We start from the raw sequence: 19,921 nt of genomic DNA, 5'->3' as shown, positions 1-19,921 counted from the left end.
AACTTTTTACCGCACACACTCCAGCAATCAACACCATACTCAATGCTCAAGGAGAAGTTTTGACATTTTGTGTGTTTACACTTACAGATTAGTGGTACTCATTCCTAACAGTTCTTTAACTTTCAGGACATTGTTCCTGAAGATAACTGAATCTCATGTTGGAACAAATATTTTCTGTTTTAATCAGTAAATGCGTTTGACTATCAACATTTCATTTAGTGACAAACATCATTTCTGCCACCCTATATAAAGTAAGGGACAGCAGTCAATTACATATAGGTGGGTCGATGCAGGAAGCACTTAATACTTAACAGAAAACAGCATTAACATTAGGTTTTGAGCACTAGCTTTTTTTCCAGTAGTACACATACACATTCAAACACATCACGGAGACACGCCAAATGTATACTCTCGTGGCGATGGCATCAGTCTTCCATCCTAAAACTCATCATATCACATGTCACAGAATTTTTACATAAAATTGTACCAAATTATCAACCTATGTAGGAAACAGCACATATTTTACATGTGGTAGAATTTAGAATGGATGCAGTCATTCTAGATGTGAGAAAAATAATGCCCTAACTGGAGTTCCTCAAATTGTGGTAACTCTTGCAGACAACAGAATAAATAGCACTACTATCCACTGTCAAAAAATTGCCTAGCTTCCATTTTTACTAAACTTCTTACTTTGCTTTCCATATGCTCCTAGTAGAATGCACAATGGAACCAAACCTGATAGAATGAAATTCCTTCACAAACATCAACACACTAAAAAATGAGTAAATTTACTTATTCTAAAAAGCAACAGCCCACTAATACAGCGAATTTTGTACAAAACAGTATTTGTACAGATGGCTGAATGGTTCCACCAGTAAATCGCTCCCTTGTGAATACAAATACATTTAAACTTAACATCTTTAGCCATCTAGGATAACTCTGAATTAGCAAACAGATTATAGCAATCAATAAACGTGCTCATACTTCACTGGACCCAGCTCGTCTATTCAGGCCAGAAAGATGGTCTACTATAGACAAGATGTAGAATTCAAATATTTTTATTTCAGAATGAACAGTGGATGGACTGGTCTTTACACTAAATAAGCAATCTCTCAGTATCAACAATAGTGACTTACAGAAGTTAAGCAAATGCAAATCGTTATCACTTATTTGCAATTAGAGCCTCGCTTTTCCCAATTGAGACTAATGGTTTGCTGCTGTACGCTCTAACTTTGCATAAGCATCTCAACAGTTGTCATATTAACTGGAAGCTGTTATAAATGTGAAGGCAGAAAGTGAAACATTCAAGTCTCTGTCTATAATATAAAATATCTGTAAATATTAACATCTTCAGCAGGAAGCACTTTATGTTATTAACATCTTCGTTACTTACCCGTAGGTGTGATTCTGCTGACAATGACGAGCTAGGAGGGCTGTTTGCAGGTACCAAAGTAGTTCTTGGCTCAGGGACAGGTACCACTGTAGCGAGTGGAACTGAAGTAACTTGCAGAGGTGGTCGTGGAGGCGCTGGAGGCTGCGTCGTCAGTGCTGGGAGTGGAGGAGCCGCGTAGGTGGTCAACAGGCAGGCATCTCTATGCCACAGATTTCCCACAGTACATAGAGGTGCATTGCTATCACAGCTTCTTCAACAGAGAGAGCATCATCCTTTGTTATCAGCGAGTTGCCTGCGCACACAGTAAGTTGGCTCACTAACTAAAATTTACTAAAACAAATGTCGTAATCTACAGAAACACATCACAACTTTATAAGGACTGGCAAGTCTTAAATGGTAGAAATTACTTTTTAGTGAGTAACAAGCCATCACTTAAAAGACTGGCACAAATATGTCCAGGAAGTTTGGACAAAAATAATGGCATATGTTGGATGGGCAGTAAAATCATGTATTCAACATAAAGGAAGTTTGCTCCTACAAAGTTTGGTCTACGCAGCAAATGCTGTACCTGAGCAAACAGATCTCAAACATTAAAATTAGTATAGGGAAGCTACTAGTACATTGCTAATATTGAGTGAAATAGTCTAAACCACACAGAAAAAATGCAAACCGTCTGCACTTCAGAATTTTCTTCTCGATTTAACAACTCAGCAATGGCAATACTTTCCCACGTGACTTTTCTAAGAATACAAAATATCTGTCACAAATTAATTTTCTGATTTATTAGTAAGTCTATTTTTAAGAGGCTGCTGACTCACCATATCTTTCTCAGAACATGATCAGGTAACTGTGATATTTTAAAGAAATCATGTGCAACAGAACCGGCAACCAATCCTGCAGAATTAAGTTCTAGTGAACGGAAACAATCAGTGTGGATTTCTTGTCGCTCTTCATTGATTGTCCACACTTTTGATGGGTACTTCTCTTCAGTCCCAAATAACAGTTGTTGTTCTTCACATGATATTTTTAACCAGAAAAGTTTTATCTGAACATAAAAACTCTTCACAGTTAAACTGCAAACAACAGTTTTCATTATCTGGTTTGTGGCAAACGGGCCTCAAGAAAAAGATGCCATATAATATGAACACTTTTATCTGGCTAGTATTACAGATGTAGGTGTTGGTCCTACACAACACAGAAGGCAACAAGATCCACATATTCACTATAAATTAAAACATTCATCAATTCTTGTCTGCCTGAATGTACATACTCAGAAAATCTCCATCCAAGCACATAGATAATTCTCAATGTAGTTTTTCATACTATATGCTGCAGCTACAGGACTGAACATCTCATCTCATTATATATACACTCCTGGAAATTGAAATAAGAACACCGTGAATTCATTGTCCCAGGAAGGGGAAACTTTATTGACACATTCCTGGGGTCAGATACATCACATGATCACACTGACAGAACCACAGGCACATAGACACAGGCAACAGAGCATGCACAATGTCGGCACTAGTACAGTGTATATCCACCTTTCGCAGCAATGCAGGCTGCTATTCTCCCATGGAGACGATCGTAGAGATGCTGGATGTAGTCCTGTGGAACGACTTGCCATGCCATTTCCACCTGGCGCCTCAGTTGGACCAGCGTTCGTGCTGGACGTGCAGACCGCGTGAGACGACGCTTCATCCAGTCCCAAACATGCTCAATGGGGGACAGATCCGGAGATCTTGCTGGCCAGGGTAGTTGACTTACACATTCTAGAGCACGTTGGGTGGCACGGGATACATGCGGACGTGCATTGTCCTGTTGGAACAGCAAGTTCCCTTGCCGGTCTAGGAATGGTGGAACGATGGGTTCGATGACGGTTTGGATGTACCGTGCACTATTCAGTGTCCCCTCGACGATCACCAGTGGTGTACGGCCAGTGTAGGAGATCGCTCCCCACACCATGATGCCGGGTGTTGGCCCTGTGTGCCTCGGTCGTATGCAGTCCTGATTCTGGCGCTCACCTGCACGGTGCCAAACACTCATACGACCATCATTGGCACCAAGGCAGAAGCGACTCTCATCGCTGAAGACGACACGTCTCCATTCGTCCCTCCATTCACGCCTGTCGCGACACCACTGGAGGCGGGCTGCACGATGTTGGGGCGTGAGCGGAAGACGGCCTAATGGTGTGCGGGACCGTAGCCCAGCTTCATGGAGACGGTTGCGAATGGTCCTCGCCGATACCCCAGGAGCAACAGTGTCCCTAATTTGCTGGGAAGTGGCGGTGCGGTCCCCTACGGCACTGCGTAGGATCCTACGGTCTTGGCGTGCATCCGTGCGTCGCTGCGGTCCGGTCCCAGGTCGACGGGCACGTGCACCTTCCGCCGACCACTGGCGACAACATCGATGTACTGTGGAGACCTCACGCCCCACGTGATGAGCAATTCGGCGGTACGTCCACCCGGCCTCCCGCATGCCCACTATACACCCTCGCTCAAAGTCCGTCAACTGCACATACGGTTCACGTCCACGCTGTCGCGGCATGCTACCAGTGTTAAATACTGCGATGGAGCTCCGTATGCCACGGCAAACTGGCTGACACTGACGGCGGCGGTGCACAAATGCTGCGCAGCTAGCGCCATTCGACGGCCAACACCGCGGTTCCTGGTGTGTCCGCTGTGCCGTGCGTGTAATCATTGCTTGTACAGCCCTCTCGCAGTGTCCGGAGCAAGTATGGTGGGTCTGACACACCGGTGTCAATGTGTTCTTTTTTCCATTTCCAGGAGTGTATATATATATATATATATATATATATATATATATATATATATATATATACATATATATATGTATATATATATATATATATATACCAAAAGAAATCAGTTGAGTAATCACTGGAACACTTTTATGCATTGTAGGACAACAACTTTCATGTTTTCTACCTGTTTCACTCATGCAACATACTGTGTAAATGTAAATGTAAAGTTCCATACCGTGGTAAGTGAACAGAAGGCATTCCACACATTCGAATTTAACTGTCGGCTTCTGTCTTTGCAGTTCGCAGAAGATTTCGTCAGTGATAAAGTGAAGCACTTTGTAATATTATTGGGATTTCCATAGTATGAAAGGTGTGAGTACCCTTGGAAAGGCACTCACCTATCTGTATATTAAATGATCAACTTATGAGATGAGACCTATTCTTTGAAAGACATTTGTTTTATATAATTTACGTAACTGTAAAGATGCGCATCTAGCACGAACGCTAATACATCAATTGCACAGTCAAGGAAACAGTTTAACAGAAGCTGAACTGAACGTTCCACTTCGATCTAAATAAAAGATGACAGTAAAAACTTTTGTAGATCTTCAGATTTTAATGTACTTCTGCTTGTAATGTGAAAGCGTAAAGAAGCTCGTCTTTAAGCCATATAAGTGAGCGGTCTTGCCTGCATGCAGACAACAGTTATTAATTTATAATATTCAAGTAATTTAGTTCGATACTGTAAACCAGCAAGTTATTGTTATGAAGGTGTTGAACGGTGCAAGAATTGTCTTGAAGGAAGGAGAAAAGTAATGACTGTAATTTGTGATAAAAACGTGAACCAAGAAACTAGTACAGGACAGGCTGAAATCTGATCGCACCATACAGTTAGAAAAGTACTTATGTAAGTTATACTGTTTATAAATAAGCCCTAATTGCTTGTGAGAATTGTTTGAATATATTTAGTGTTTACCAGATTTCTTATTCTATTCTTTTCCTTTTTTTTTTACCTCGATGTCGTATTATTTTTGTAAATATCAAACAGCCTTTACTACAGCAGAGAATACTGCGGCATCCTGTTCGTAGACAGAAGGTCGCTCCTTGTCTTCTATACAACTCATACCTGCCCCGCATATTAATGATTTCATTTGCCAATGCAATTGTTTTTATTGTTCATTGTTAAAGGTCCCTTAGGTAATTATAAAATTCATACAGATTACGTAAAGAAATCCGGGTTGTTCTTTTCCAAATAATAGAAGTCTTTGCATAGTCAAAAACTAGCCTCCTTCTGACAACGATCAGGAGCCGACCAGAAGACTGATGTCTTCGACCGCTTTCGTGTTTCCTGTGGCAAAGCTGTGCCAAACTGGGAACACGACATTCTAGTATGAAACAAAATATAAGATTGAAATTGAATAAAAATTCAAATATATTTAACCTATTTGCTTTTTCATACTAGAACTTTCAAATACAAACAACATCCACAGATGGATACAGCTGTTTGAAGAAACAGCATATGTGTGTGTGCAAAGTGAAAAGGTACTGTCTAGCCTCACGTATTTGAACAAAAGTTGAAATAATTTACCTTTCGTTTGAACTCGATCCGTGAAAATTGACAAACGAAGCCAGTAGGCAACAAGAAACGCTACAAACAACATTTTGGCGTATTCTTAAATTGAAGCTGAAATGGCCATATCTAATGTGCTCTACCTGAGATGACATACAGACTTTAGTATGTATCGTATGTAGATGTTTGTGTGGCCAAGGGGAACCATACAGAACATGATACAGTTTTGGGCTTTCTCAACGTTCTCTGTACTTCTGTGTCCGATGCACTAAATAGTTGTATCCACCTGTATTTGTTTTATTCTTTGCAACTGGCTGCTACAGACGACCTAACACAGCAACAACCAATTGGAGAATGTATCTGGTATTGACATGTATTGTTTTCACAACAGCCACATTCTGCTCCTACCTCAAATGCCAGTGACCACAGCCAATTCACCTGTGGTTGATAGCCTAACTGTTGAGATAAGTTTCAGTGTTCTTCAATTACCCGTGCATTAACGATTAACTCTATCAGAAGTAGAGTTTCTTCAGTCCAAAGATTGGTGTGACGGAGCTCTTCACGTTATTCTATCCTGTGCAAGCCTCTTCATCTAAACTACATATTAATAATATGGAGATTTTTTTGATACCAACTTATTTAAAATTTTATTATGATTTTTGTTATTAATTAGAAATTGACAGTGGAGTAATCACTGAATAAACTAAATTCCTCATTTTTTAAAACTGGAGAAAAAATAATGTGTTCCCGTCAAAGTACCAGGGTTCTCACTGTTTTCTGCCAAAGGATACGTTTGGGGACACCTGCCATCAATAAATAAAGTATAAAACAGACAATGAAAACTTAAGGTTCGAATACCAACAATTTAAGGAATAGGATAGATTGCTACTCACAGTGAAGATGACTCACTGAGTTGCAGACAGGCATAATGAAAAGACTTATACACAATACAGGTATTGGCCAAAGCCTTCCTCCAGAAAACATACACACACTGACACAAGCAGGCACACTTCGCACACACTCGGCCATCAACACTGGCACTCCAACCAGAGTTTGGGTCAGAGCTGCCGTGGCAGCAGCCGTGCATGCACGAGGTGTGCTCGCTCTTGTGTATGTTTTCTTTGCCTGAGGAAGGCTTTGGATGCTACCTGCAATCGGTCTTATCGTTGTTCCTGTCTGCAACTGAACGGGTCATCTTTATGGTGAGTAGCAATCTATCTTATTCCTTATAACATATAAAACAAGAAAGACTTTCCCTCAACAACCAGAACGTGGAAGGTTTATTACAACCACCATAAAATACTCAATGGGCTAGAAAGATCATGTCATCCCATCCCCCACCCTTTTCATTCTCAATGTTGCACTGAAGTCCCAGAAAATTTGTTTAGAGACTCTTCATTTATCAAATCAATATCAAACAAAATGATATCATACACTAAAAATCACATACCATGACTCACCTGCAGAGTTTTTTCTGTGATCTTCTACAGAAGCTAGAACAGCTCCAGGTTTAAGGTTGTCAGTATCACGGTTCAGCATTTTCAACTCGTGTTCAAGTCTATTGATGCGGTTCAGTCCAAGGTAGCAGCCTCGGCAAAGCACTCCAGCACCGTCGATACTGAAATCGATAACTTCTCCAACGACAGTGCGAAGCTGTTGGTGCAATCGGATCTGGCTAGTGTCGGTCCATGGTGTCAAGGTTGATGCTGTTGGTCCAGCTGCTGCATTGCACACGTAGTGGTCTATGTCATTCTCCCTGTCAGTACAAGCAAATATCTGTGGTAAAAGTACCTCAGTATTCAATTATGTTGCACTGGACAACAATAGTGCGTACTCTGAAAGGAGCAACTATTATTGCCAACCCAAATAGGCCAATCTGGTGCAGTCCACGAGTTGTCAAGTGGCTATATCTGTGAGGGTACACGACGACTTGATACAGGCCCCCCTACCACTCCCAACCGTGCAGAATGTGTTGTATAAAACGTAGGAAATGTTGGGTGCCTGGCAATAGCTTTAAAGCAAGCCTAAGCTATGTGGAGTCAGTTCTGTACTACTTGAAGTGACCCACTCAAGATGGCTTGTACTTATATGAAATTTGGATAACACTGGAGTTTGATTATTTGATGAAATAAACTGTGAGAGTTATCAGCAGTAAAACATTTCTGCAGGGGACCATTAAGTTTTAGAAAAGGCAGAGTACTGTAATGGCTGGAGCACTGTGTGCATGAAACCTGGTGACCCCTGGGGGGAGGAAAATGAGGGATAGTGAGAGAATTCCATCCTACAGAACTAAAACTTTTCTGATGGCATGTCAATATAAAGCTACTGCTGCTGCTGCTCCACCACCACCATCACCCACACCACCAGCACAACCACAACAACCAACTGAACTCACTTGAGGAGCCCCGACACTGCCGCCGCTGCTGCTGCTGTGGCTGCTCCTGCTGGTTCACCAAACAATTTCTCCTGACTGACAGAGAACAAAAAAAAAAGAGTTACTGTATGACAAGGTCAACAGCTTCACATCAAAAAGTAAAGTGACCAAAAGACAAACTAAGGATTCCAGAACTCAGGTGAATGTTGCCTATCTAAAGAGTTCCAATGGACAAAATAAGTTGACTATCAGTATTTCACATCATAATTGACTACAATTTTTTTTTGTTGTGCACCGCCCTCACAAAATGGTGAAGGGATACAAGTTCATCACTTAACATACTTTAGTTGTTAGTACACCCAAGGCTGCCACGGGGCAGGAAATTACAATATGACACAACACTACTAGTTTCTTCAACTTGCACAAGGATCCGAAGAGAATAAGCACTGATACTGCATCCAAAAGATTTCATTATTCAAAACTGAAGACCTGTTAAACTCTTAAAAGCAATGACAGATGCACGACAACGGTTCGCAACGAGTGCACATACTGCGGGTTCTCGTGTCTCGCTCATGTGTGCTGCACTATCTGCATTACCCCCTTAGGTGATTTCCAGGAAAATACTTCCTACCAGTTGAAATCATAAATAGTGGACTCCATTAACTCCCAGATGTCTGTGGACTTCTTGAAAAGGTTGCTACACCCAGCTTTTTACGTTTCATCAAAATGAAAAGTGCCAAACAAGATGATGTAGTCACAGTTCCACATGATAAACTGTTCACTACTGATGTGCCATCATTATTGTGCATTACATGTACTTTATTTTTGGTCACCTATTAACAGCCATTCTTTCAATGCAATTCAACCCCATTAACTAAAAGTACTTCAGATTTTTCCAGTGTACTCTTCACATCTATTACCTCCATTTCAGCTGTCATTAGCTCAAATGTACTCTAAATTATATTATAGAAACCTCATTTTGGCTACCTCAATTCTTCAATCCCCCCCCCCCCTCACATGACTATTTGCCCAAAAAATTGATTACTGAATTGTGTGTTTACTAAACTACTAAAAATGCAAACGGCCACACGAGCAGCAGTGACTTTAGTAAACTCACAAATGCACATGTACTCGGGTTTCCCTCCCCCCACCAAAGTTTCATGAAAGCTGGTTAGCTACGAAAATGGTGGATTCCAATCCAATGTCAGTTCTCTGATCTTGTCTGTTATAAATCTGCCATTCGCCCTCTCACCTTCCTAGTTGTGGATCATTTCCATACCACTGACCGGTTTGGGTTAGATGCATTTAACGTTTCCGTATTGGCAAATAGAGTCTCCCCACTCTGAGTTTTCATCTCTGTTTTCGAAAAATTGACAGGCGATCACCGCTTCCAAGATTGATTTGTCGGAAGAGTACTTGCAGCTCTCCTCTGAGGAGGCCGTTACGCGCCTTCTCGCTGTCAATACGCCTTTCAGCCTGTACCGATACTGACCGTTGTCTGCAATTTTTCAATATGTTTCAAAACTCCTGACACCCTCTGTACCTGACTGCACCAATTACCTCTTCGTTCATTGCTTTTTGTTTTAGTGTCGAGTGCGACCACACAAACTTGCAGTTTTTCCAGCCTTCAATTGAGTACCTACGTTTTGAGGTTTCTCACACGGGTGTCGAGCCATTACATCACCACGTTGACACAACTGTGGCTTTGCCACAGCCGATTTCCAATGAGGCAAGCATTTCTAGGTAAAGCTAAACATATTTACAGGGTGCGACCACTGTCGCTTGGCCACTGCAGACCTTTTCCATAAAAATGTGCCTTTTTTCTGGTCCCCAGCTTGCGACCGAGCATTCGCTTTGCTTCAATCTGCTCACGTCTGGCCACTTTACAGCCAGATCAGCAGCTCGTGGCGGCTGCAGATGCCTCTCAGCACGGTCTTGCCGCAGTGTTAGCGCACAAATTAGCGGATGCGTTTGAACAACCTATTGCTTACACTACTGAGATATTACCGTATTTACTCGAATCTAAGCCGCACTTTTTTTCCTGTTTTTGTAATCCAAAAAACCGCCTGCGGCTTAGAATCGAGTGCAAAGCAAGCGGAAGTTCTGAAAAATGTTGGTAGGTCCCACCACAACTAACTTCTGCCGTCAAATATATGTAGCGCTACACAGGCATGCTTTGTAGGCACAAAGATAAATACTGGCGCCAAAACCTCTGCGTCAGTAAATAAATTTAAAAGAAAAGGTGGAAGACGAGCTTTTTTTCCTCCACCCCGAGTTTCGACCACTGCACTTTCATACATTATCCAACGAAGTAAATACAAATTCCGTGTTGTTCATCTTAGAATGTAGCAGAATTTCAATATACTACGAAAATCCGACTGGCAAGATTGTTTGGTATATTTGTCAATATGGCCAACTCTACGTTCTGAATTTTTTCCTAGCAGTGAGAAGAGATGGTTGCTAATAGGAACCTGATGACATGTGAATCACATGCAGTATTCTCTTCACCATAAGAATAATATGAATATAAACATTTTGCCATGTATTCTTGCGTGTTTGCTGCTATCTCATTTAAATCCTGTCTTCCTAAAACACTACGAAACTAGAGTGAGACAACAGCAATCGCGGAAGAATATACGTATCATGTCATGTTTATATTCGTATTATTCTTATGCCTAGTAGTGATACAGTCAGAAATGAAGCACAGCAACTGACTAGATTTTTAAATCTAAGATGACTCTAATTTCTATGCAGAATTTGATGTACTAAAGAAGCGGCCGCAAAGATTTTCAAACGGTGAAAAATTTACGCCTAACTCTCGTTCAGAACATGTTCTATCATACGCAATATATTATTTGGTTCTTGCTGATCATTATCAAAGAAAGCAGCAGTGTAAATAACAACAAATAGCAGTCTCTTGCCATTGTTTCGATAATGAGACGATTCCTCTCTCTTTTTTAAAAAAAATTGTAAGCGGCGGTAGCGCGCACAAAAGCAAGCCATGCCGCGAGCGGCGACAGGCCGTAAACACGCACTATCAGAATGCGAAAACAATGACACAGTATAGTAATGCATTTTCAGCTTAGAGTGATGTAAACACCTATAATAAAGAAGACGGCACTTATCAGATCAAAGGAAAATAAGCAATCGATTCAAACCAGACGAAGCACGTGAAAAAGGAAGGGTACCCGTATAAATACGGACGGAGCGCCTGACGCATAGCAATGGCTACCTGGTAAAGCTTAACTGCTAAGCTTACGACTCGAACCAAACTACTGTAGCTGTATCGTCATTCATTCGACCTACATTGTTTCTCGTATTACAATGGACCAACTTTGTTTCGATTTGGAGGTGCGGCCTAAAACTTTTCTCTCCCCTTGAATTTCGAGTCTCTAATTTCAGGTGCGGCTTATATTCGGGATTTTATTTTTCTTTTATTTCGAGTCTCATTTTTCAGGTGCGGCTTAGATTCGAGTGCGGCTTGCATTCGAGTAAATACGGTAACTCTCACTCTGCACTGGTATTCTATTCCAAGTTTCCCTACGTGGTTCATGGTCCATCCACATCCGTGGCAGCCACTATGTTAGACCCTATTTAAGATTTTTCAATTGAGGGACTTCTGTGTACCATGGTTACTGATAACGGCCCCCAGTTTGTTTCTTGGTAAGTTACATATTTTTGTCTGGCTAGTGGGGTCTGCCATCCCACACAGCTCCGCCACTCGATCCTCAATCTAATAGTGAAGCCGAACACACACTTAGCATGTTTAAAACTCAGATGCAGAAGTCCGTATCTGGCAGGGGCCTGAAGCTGCTTTAGATAATTTTTTTCATTTGTATAATTTAACTCCGGTTGGAGACAAGAGCCTGGTGGAGCTGCCACACGGATGCCAACCGCAGACCCTCCTTCACCTGCCACATCTGATGCCGCATTGCCAGCTAAGTGACGGTTCCAGCTAGATACGTGTATCTCAGCTCACAGTTTTGGCTGCAGGCCGAACTCACCACCGCCGAGCTTCACAGGGCCGACGCCCAAGCGGCATCCACACTACTGACGGCAGGACGTCCGATCACTATAACCGGCCACGCCCACATGCGGCAGGCTCTGTCGAGGAGGTCCCACCACCTTTCACCTACCCGCCTCCGCCTATCGCCGTTTCCACGTCTCAGATGGTCCGGTTCGTGCTGTAGCGGGGGTCACTGCCAGACAGGTGGCCATCCGGAGTCACCGTCTCCATTCCCACTCCTCGACTGACGTCGCCAGTGTGTCCCCACTGCACCGGATGCCGCAGTTAGCGACGCATCTGCCACTGGGTCACGTGATGCACTCCCCGCCGAAACTATTGATGCTGACCACTGACCTCGAACTGGACATTATGACCTACGGCCTCTCATAAGAAGAGGGACGACTTACCAGCCCTACTCGCCCACGCCTGCCCACCACACGCTGCAGCAGCAGCTGACGTCGGGTGACAAAACGGATGTCAGCACCTTCGTCGGTGTTTTCCATTACTAGTAGTCTCTGTGCCTTGCGAGATCAGTGCTTTTTTTCCCCCTTCTTCACAGTACCGTTGCTCCTTTACAGTACCAGTGCTTTTTTCCAGTCCCACGAATTTTTCTGTATCACAAATTTTTCTGTGCCTATAGATTTAATGTATGTTTGTGGTTTTCCCATCCGTAGAAGGGAGCAGCGACAGATTACATCTCCACTCACAATGTGCGCAATTTCAGTGACAGTGTGTCTGTACAGCTCACACGACCGCTTATAAAGTCTCCACAGCGTGCTCTGGTGAGCTGGAAAAGAAACAGTATTATTTAAGCGAGCCCAAACGAGTGCTTAGCCTGTTCCGTATCCCGTATTACTGATGTCCAGTCAATGTGTCTTCGCGGAGTTATTGTTCAATGCAAAGAAAATGAGGTAACTGTCACCACACCTGTAATCATTTACATTCAACTCTATCTGTTGTGGGATCAGAGTGTAAGATAATCAGGGCAAGCCGAAGAGTTAGGCGGAGCAGCAACAGTGTCGGTGTCAACAGTGGCCAGAGCAGCAACAGCGTCGGTGTCAACTGTGGCTGGAGCAACTGCTGTTGGGCGATCGTCAGCTACTGTGGCTGGGGCAGGTGCACCAGCTCCTGCATATGCTGCACACAGGCATCGGCACGGGTCACTGCCAGTGGCAGCTGCCAGTGAAGCCCTCTGATGAGAGTATGGGTCTGCAAACAGACACATTTGTTGTCCCACTCCTGTGCTCTCTAATATATTAATGGACAGTAAATTACTGATACAAGTTGTGACAGATAGAAAAAAAATTATGTCTAGAGGAACGGGATTTGGGGAATCGAAATATAATGTCCAGTTCACAACAGAGATTGAACGCGAGGAATGGATTTACAACGGAGCGCTTCTAACAGTAGCCCCTGTGAGGGAACTGTCAAGGTATTTGTCTCGAGTAAATCAGCTGTACTGTAGCCACGAGCACATCTGACCCGTACGTGTGGCGAGACCGCATAAATCCACATTCCCCAGAGAGGGGAAATGTAGCCGCAGTGGCAACGGCCCGGACGCTCGGCTGGTCTGTCCTTTTAACATTAGCTAACGTGGTCTCACTATAGCAGTACTGCGAATGGCTGTTACTGACATACAACTCGAGTAGTCGTACTTCCCGAGGACATCCGGCTCCGATGTACGGCTTAATAACTGTGGCATCGTCTTGTGGAAAATATTCCTTAGAGAAAATAGTTGCCACTCCCCCCACACAGAATTCAGATCTGTGGTCAGTGACTGCTCAGACAATAAAATCATAGAAAAAAATAAAACTGGCACTCCACAGACCAGTACGCAGGATGCTAGAGCACGTAACAGAGTTGGTAGGTTAGAGTATTTAAAAAGACATATGGATAAATTCAAGTTAAATATAGTGCAAATAATTGAAATGCTATGGCTGGAAGTAAAGGATTTCTGGTCAGGTCTGTTAAGGGTTATAAACATGAAATCAAATATGCATCAGGGAGGAGTAAGGCTGATAATGAATAAAAAAAGTAGCAAAGTGGGTAAGCGATTGAAATGTGCAATACTGGAGTTAAAAATTATTCAGATATTTGAAGGAAATATAAACTTAATTCTGAATGTTGTTGTTGTTGTGGTCTTTAGTCCTGAGACTGGTTTGATGCAGCTCTCCATGCTACTCTATCCTGTGCAAGCTTCTTCATCTCCCAGTACCTACTGCAACCTACATCCTTCTGAATCTGCTTAGCATATTCATCTCTTGGTCTCCATCTACGATTTTTACCCTCCACGCTGCCCTCCAATGCTAAATTTGTGATCCCTTGATGCCTCAAAACATGTCCTACCAACCGATCCCTTCTTCTAGTCAATTTGTGCCACAAACTTCTCTTCTCCCCAATCCTATTCAATGCCTCCTCATTAGTTATGCGATCTACCCACCTTATCTTCAGCATTCTTCTGTAGCACCACATTTCGAAAGCTTCTATTCTCTTCTTGTCCAAACTATTTATCGTCCATGTTTCACTTCCATACATGGCTACACTCCATACAAATACTTTCAGAAACGACTTCCTGACACTTAAATCTATACTCAATGTTAACAAATTTCTCTTCTTCAGAAACGATTTCCTTGCCATTGCCAGTCTACATTTTATATCCTCTCTACTTCGACCATCATCAGTTATTTTACTCCCTAAATAGCAAAACTCCTTTACTACTTTAAGTGTCTCATTTCCTAATCTAATTCACTCAGCATCACCTTATTTAATTTGACTACATTCCATTATCCTCATTTTGCTTTTGTTGATGTTCATCTTATATCCTCCTTTCAAGACACTGTCCATTCCGTTCAACTGCTCTTCCAAGTCTTTTGCTGTCTCTGACAGAATTACAATGTCATCGGCAAACCTCAATGTTTTTACTTCTTCTCCATGATTTTAATGCCTACTTCGAATTTTTCTTTTGTTTCCTTTACTGCTTACTCAATATACAGATTGAATAACATCGGGGAGAGGCTACAACCCTGGCTCACTCCTTTCCCAACCACTGCTTCCATTTCATGCCCCTCGACTCTTACAACTGCCATCTGGTTTCTGTACAAATTGTAAATAGCCTTTCCCTCCCTGTATTTTACCCCTGCCACCTTCAGAATTTGAAAGAGAGTATTCCAGTTAACATTGTCAAAAGCTTTCTCTAAGTCTACAAATGCTTGAAACGTAGGTTTGCCTTTTCTTAATCTTTCTTCTAAGATAAGTCGTAAGGTTAGTATTGCCTCACGTGTTCCAACATTTCTACGGAATCCAAACTGATCTTCCCCAAGGTCCGCTTCTACTAGTTTTTCCATTCGTCTGTAAAGAATTCGCATTAGTATTTTGCAGCTGTGACTTATTAAACTGATAGTTCGGTAATTTTCACATCTGTCAACACCTGCTTTCTTTGGGATTGGAATTATTATATTATTCTTGAAGTCTGAGGGTATTTCGCCTGTCTAATAATTCTTGCTCACCAGATGGTAGAGTTTTGTCATGACTGGCTCTCCCAAGGCCATCAGTAGTTCTAATGGAATGTTGTCTACTCCCGGGGCCTTGTTTCGACTCAGGTCTTTCAGTGCTCTGTCAAACTCTTCACTCAGTATCTTATCTCCCATTTCGTCTTCATCTACATCCTCTTCCATTTCCATAATATTGTCCTCAAGTACTTCATCCTTGTATAAACCCTCTATATACTCCTTCCACCTTTCTGCCTTCCTTTCTTTGCTTAGAACTGGGTTGCCATCTGAGCTCTTGATATTCATACAAGTGGTTCTCTTCTCTCCAAAGGTCTCTTTAATTTTCCTGTAGGCAGTATCTATCTTACCCCTAGTGAGACAAGCCTCTACATCCTTACATTTGTCCTCTAGCCATCCCTGCTTAGCCATTTTGCACTTCCTGTCGATCTCATTTTTGAGACGTTTGTATTCCTTTTTGCCTGCTTCATTTACTGCACTTTTATATTTCCTCCTTTCATCAATTAAATTCAATATTTCTTCTGTTACCCAAGGATTTCTACTAGCCCTCGTCGTTTTACCTAGTTGATCGTCTGCTGCCTTCACTACTTCATCCCTCAGAGCTACCCATTCTTCTTCTACTGTATTTCTTTCACCCATTCCTGTTAATTGTTCCCTTATGCTCTCCCTGAAACTCTCTACAACCTCTGGTTCTTTCAGTTTATCCAGGTCCCATCTCCTTAAATTCCCACCTTTTTGCAGTTTCTTCAGTTTCAATCTGCAGTTCATAACCAATAGATTGTGGTCAGAATCCACATCTGCCCCTGGAAATGACTTACAATTTAAAACCTGGTTCCTAAATCTCTGTCTTACCATTATATAATCTATCTGATACCTTTTAGTATCTCCAGGATTCTTCCAGGTATACAACCTTCTTTTATGATTCTTGAACCAAGTGTTAGCTATGATTAGGTTATGCTCTGTGCAAAATTCTACAAGGCGGCTTCCTCTTTCATTTCTTCCCCCCAATCCATATTCACCTACTATGTTTCCTTCTCTCCCTTTTCCTACTGACGAATTCCAGTCACCCATTACTATTAAATTTACGTCTCCCTTCACTACCTGAATAATTTCTTTTATTTCATCATACATTTCATCAAATTCTTCATCATCTGCAGAGCTAGTTGGCATATAAACTTGTACTACTGTAGTAGGCATGGGCTTTGTGTCTATCTTGGCCACAATAATGCGTTCACTATGCTGTTTGTAGTAGCTAACCCGCACTCCTATTTTTTTTATTCATTATTAAACCTACTCCTGCATTACCCCTATTTGATTTTGTATTTATAACCCTGTAATCACCTGACAAAAAGTCTTGTTCCTCCTGCCACCACACTTCACTAATTCTGAAGGGGGAATGGAATTTGACAGTAGGAATAGGAAAAACTGTAGGAAAGCACGGACTGGGAGAAAGGAATTACGTGGGAAGTCACTTGACAGAATTCTGCACACAACACAATTTCCTAACATTTCACTTAAAGAATCATGTAATACGATTGTACACGTGAAAGAGATGTGGAGACACTGCTAGATTTCAGATAGATACACGACACCTGTCCAATACAGGACTACATAATTTTTTTACAGTCATAATTTCTTGTGCTACAACTTCATTGCACCATTTTCTGTTACTGTCATGTGTAACAAACACACTGTACTTAGAAGATTTTTGGCACTCCCAATTTCCACCAATGACAGAGGGCAAGATGAGGCACATTCACAACATTCACTATCGACTGCCACAACAGTGGAAGTGACACGTGATGAACAACATGCAGTTCTGATTCTCTGAAATTATTCTTTCTTCTCAGCAAATCTTCAGTTGAGGCCTATGCAATGTTACAAGAGGCCTATGGAAAGTTTGCTCTTCCCTACAGCAGAACTCAAAAGATGGTTAAATTGTTTAAAGAGGGAAACAACAATGACTGTACTGGCACTCCAGTTACGGCCTTAAAGAAGAATACAACGCCGGTGTTGTCATCAGGGAAGATCGACGAATAACCTTAGGGACAATTCCAAAAATACTGAAAATTTTGTTCCCTGCCACAGACATGTCCTTGAAAGAATGTTTACACACAAGTTGTGTCTATGTGAGGCAGGTTCCGTCACTCGATTTTCAAACAGAGGCATTCACGTGCAGGTCTGTGTGGAGTTTGAGTTGACATTACATGTGGATTAGTAGTTTCTTCCAGATGTAATCAATGCTGATGAAACTTGGCTATGTCATTTTGATACTGAGAGCGAACAGCAAGGCTCAGTGCGGAAATCTATGGTGTCACAAACCATTACAAAAAAAAAGTACTTCCTTCTGCTCCCACACTTACATCAGCTACAGATCACTTATTCACGAAACTGGCCACATCATGCACCACAATAATGCACAGTCACATACTTCAAGTTATGTTATTAAAAATAATTCAAAAAACAATGGGAAGTGCATTACCTCACACCGCCTACGGTAGAGATTTTCCCCCATTAACTATTTTCTATTCCCTAACACGAAAAGCTACCTTGATGGGAAGCCTTTCCTGTCATCACAAGCAGCAGTGAAGACTGGAGCCAATACCGAGGGACCTTTCAAAAGGTTACAATCATTTTTCACTGAACAGCTCACATAAATTGATATAATACAAGACCTGGACTCTTACCACAGCTGTGTTATAAAACTGAAACCTTTGCTCCACACACCTTATTTTTGTCCTAATGAGTAGTGTAACTGCTGTGTACACTTTGAGCTTAATGCAATTATATTTAAAGGTCGATAATATCTGTTATATCTCAGGCAAATGAATAACTGAATATGGCTGCTACTTTTACTAGCCTAATATCTTCTCTTGCGACTGGCTCCTCGGGAAGCCACTATCACCGTTGTCAACCTCAACACTACCGCGTGCATTAGACACGCTTAGATGTGTCCAGTTCAATAACTTTGATGAACACAGAAGTTTCCCTTACAGTTATAAACTGATCTGTGAAACTGCAGTTTCAATATGTAAGCATGCAAGGATTCCAACACAGCAAATAGATTCACGTGTTAGGAAACTATCGAAGCTATATAAGCGATATCTAAAAACTTAAAGACAAATAGAAATAGACAAGCAAAACTTGAGATAATGACACAAAATATATTTAAAACAAGTTATTTAAGAATGAAAATAATCTGTTATTGACAATATAATTTAACTGGACAGATAAAAAGTCAGCTCACCGAGCGGCAGTAAGAGAATACCTGCCGCCACTTGTTGAGTAGATTTTTTTTCAATCCAACTACCGTATTTACTCAAATCTAAGCCGCACTCGAATCTAAGCCACACCTGAAAAATGAGACTCGAAATCAAGGAAAAAAAAATTTCCCGAATCTAAGCCGCACCTGAAATTTGAGACTCGAAATTCAAGGGGAGAGAAAAGTTTTAGGCCGCACCTCCAAATCTAAACAAAGTTGGTCTACTGTAATATGAGACACAATTTAGGTAGAATAAATGACGATACAGCTACAGTAGTTTGGTTCGAGTCGTAAGCTTAGCAGTTAAGCTTTACCAGGTAGCCATTGCTATGCATCAGGCGTGCTTCTTCTGGTTTGAATGGTTTGCTTATTTTTCTTTGATCTGATAAGTGCCGTTCTCTTTGTTATAGGTGTTTACGTCACTCTAGGCTGAAAATGCATTATTGTACTGTGTCATGTATTGTTTGTGGCATGGCTTGCTTATGTGCGCGCTACTGCCGCTTACAATAAAAAAAAGAAAGGAATTGTCTCATTAGCAAAACAATGGCAAGAGACTGCTATTTGTTGTTAATTATACTGCTGCTTTCTTTGATAATGATCAACAAGAACCAAATAATAGACTGCATATGATAGATGTTCTGAACGACAGTTTAGCTAAAATTTTTCTCCGTTTGAAAATCTTTGCAGACGCCTCTTTTGTACATTACATTCTGCACAGAAATTAGTCATCTTAGATTTAAAAATCTAGTCAATTGCCGTGCTTCATTTCTGATTGTATCATTATTAGTCATCAGAATAATATGAATATAAACATGACCTGATATGTATATTCTTCCGCATTTGCTGCTGTCTCACACTAGTTTCGTAGGTTATTAGGTAGACAGGATTTAAATGAGATAGCAGCAAACACGAAAGAATACATGGCAAAATGTTTATATCCGTATGATTCTTATGTTGAAGAAAATACTGCATGTGATTCGCAATTCATAAAAGTTCCTATTAGCAACCATCTCTTCTCACAGGTAGGAAAAAATTCAGAACGTAGA

The sequence above is a fragment of the Schistocerca americana genome, chromosome 3 (assembly GCF_021461395.2).
Source record: "Schistocerca americana isolate TAMUIC-IGC-003095 chromosome 3, iqSchAmer2.1, whole genome shotgun sequence".
Lineage (NCBI taxonomy): Eukaryota > Metazoa > Arthropoda > Insecta > Orthoptera > Acrididae > Schistocerca > Schistocerca americana.
This window is presented reverse-complemented; position numbering follows the sequence as displayed.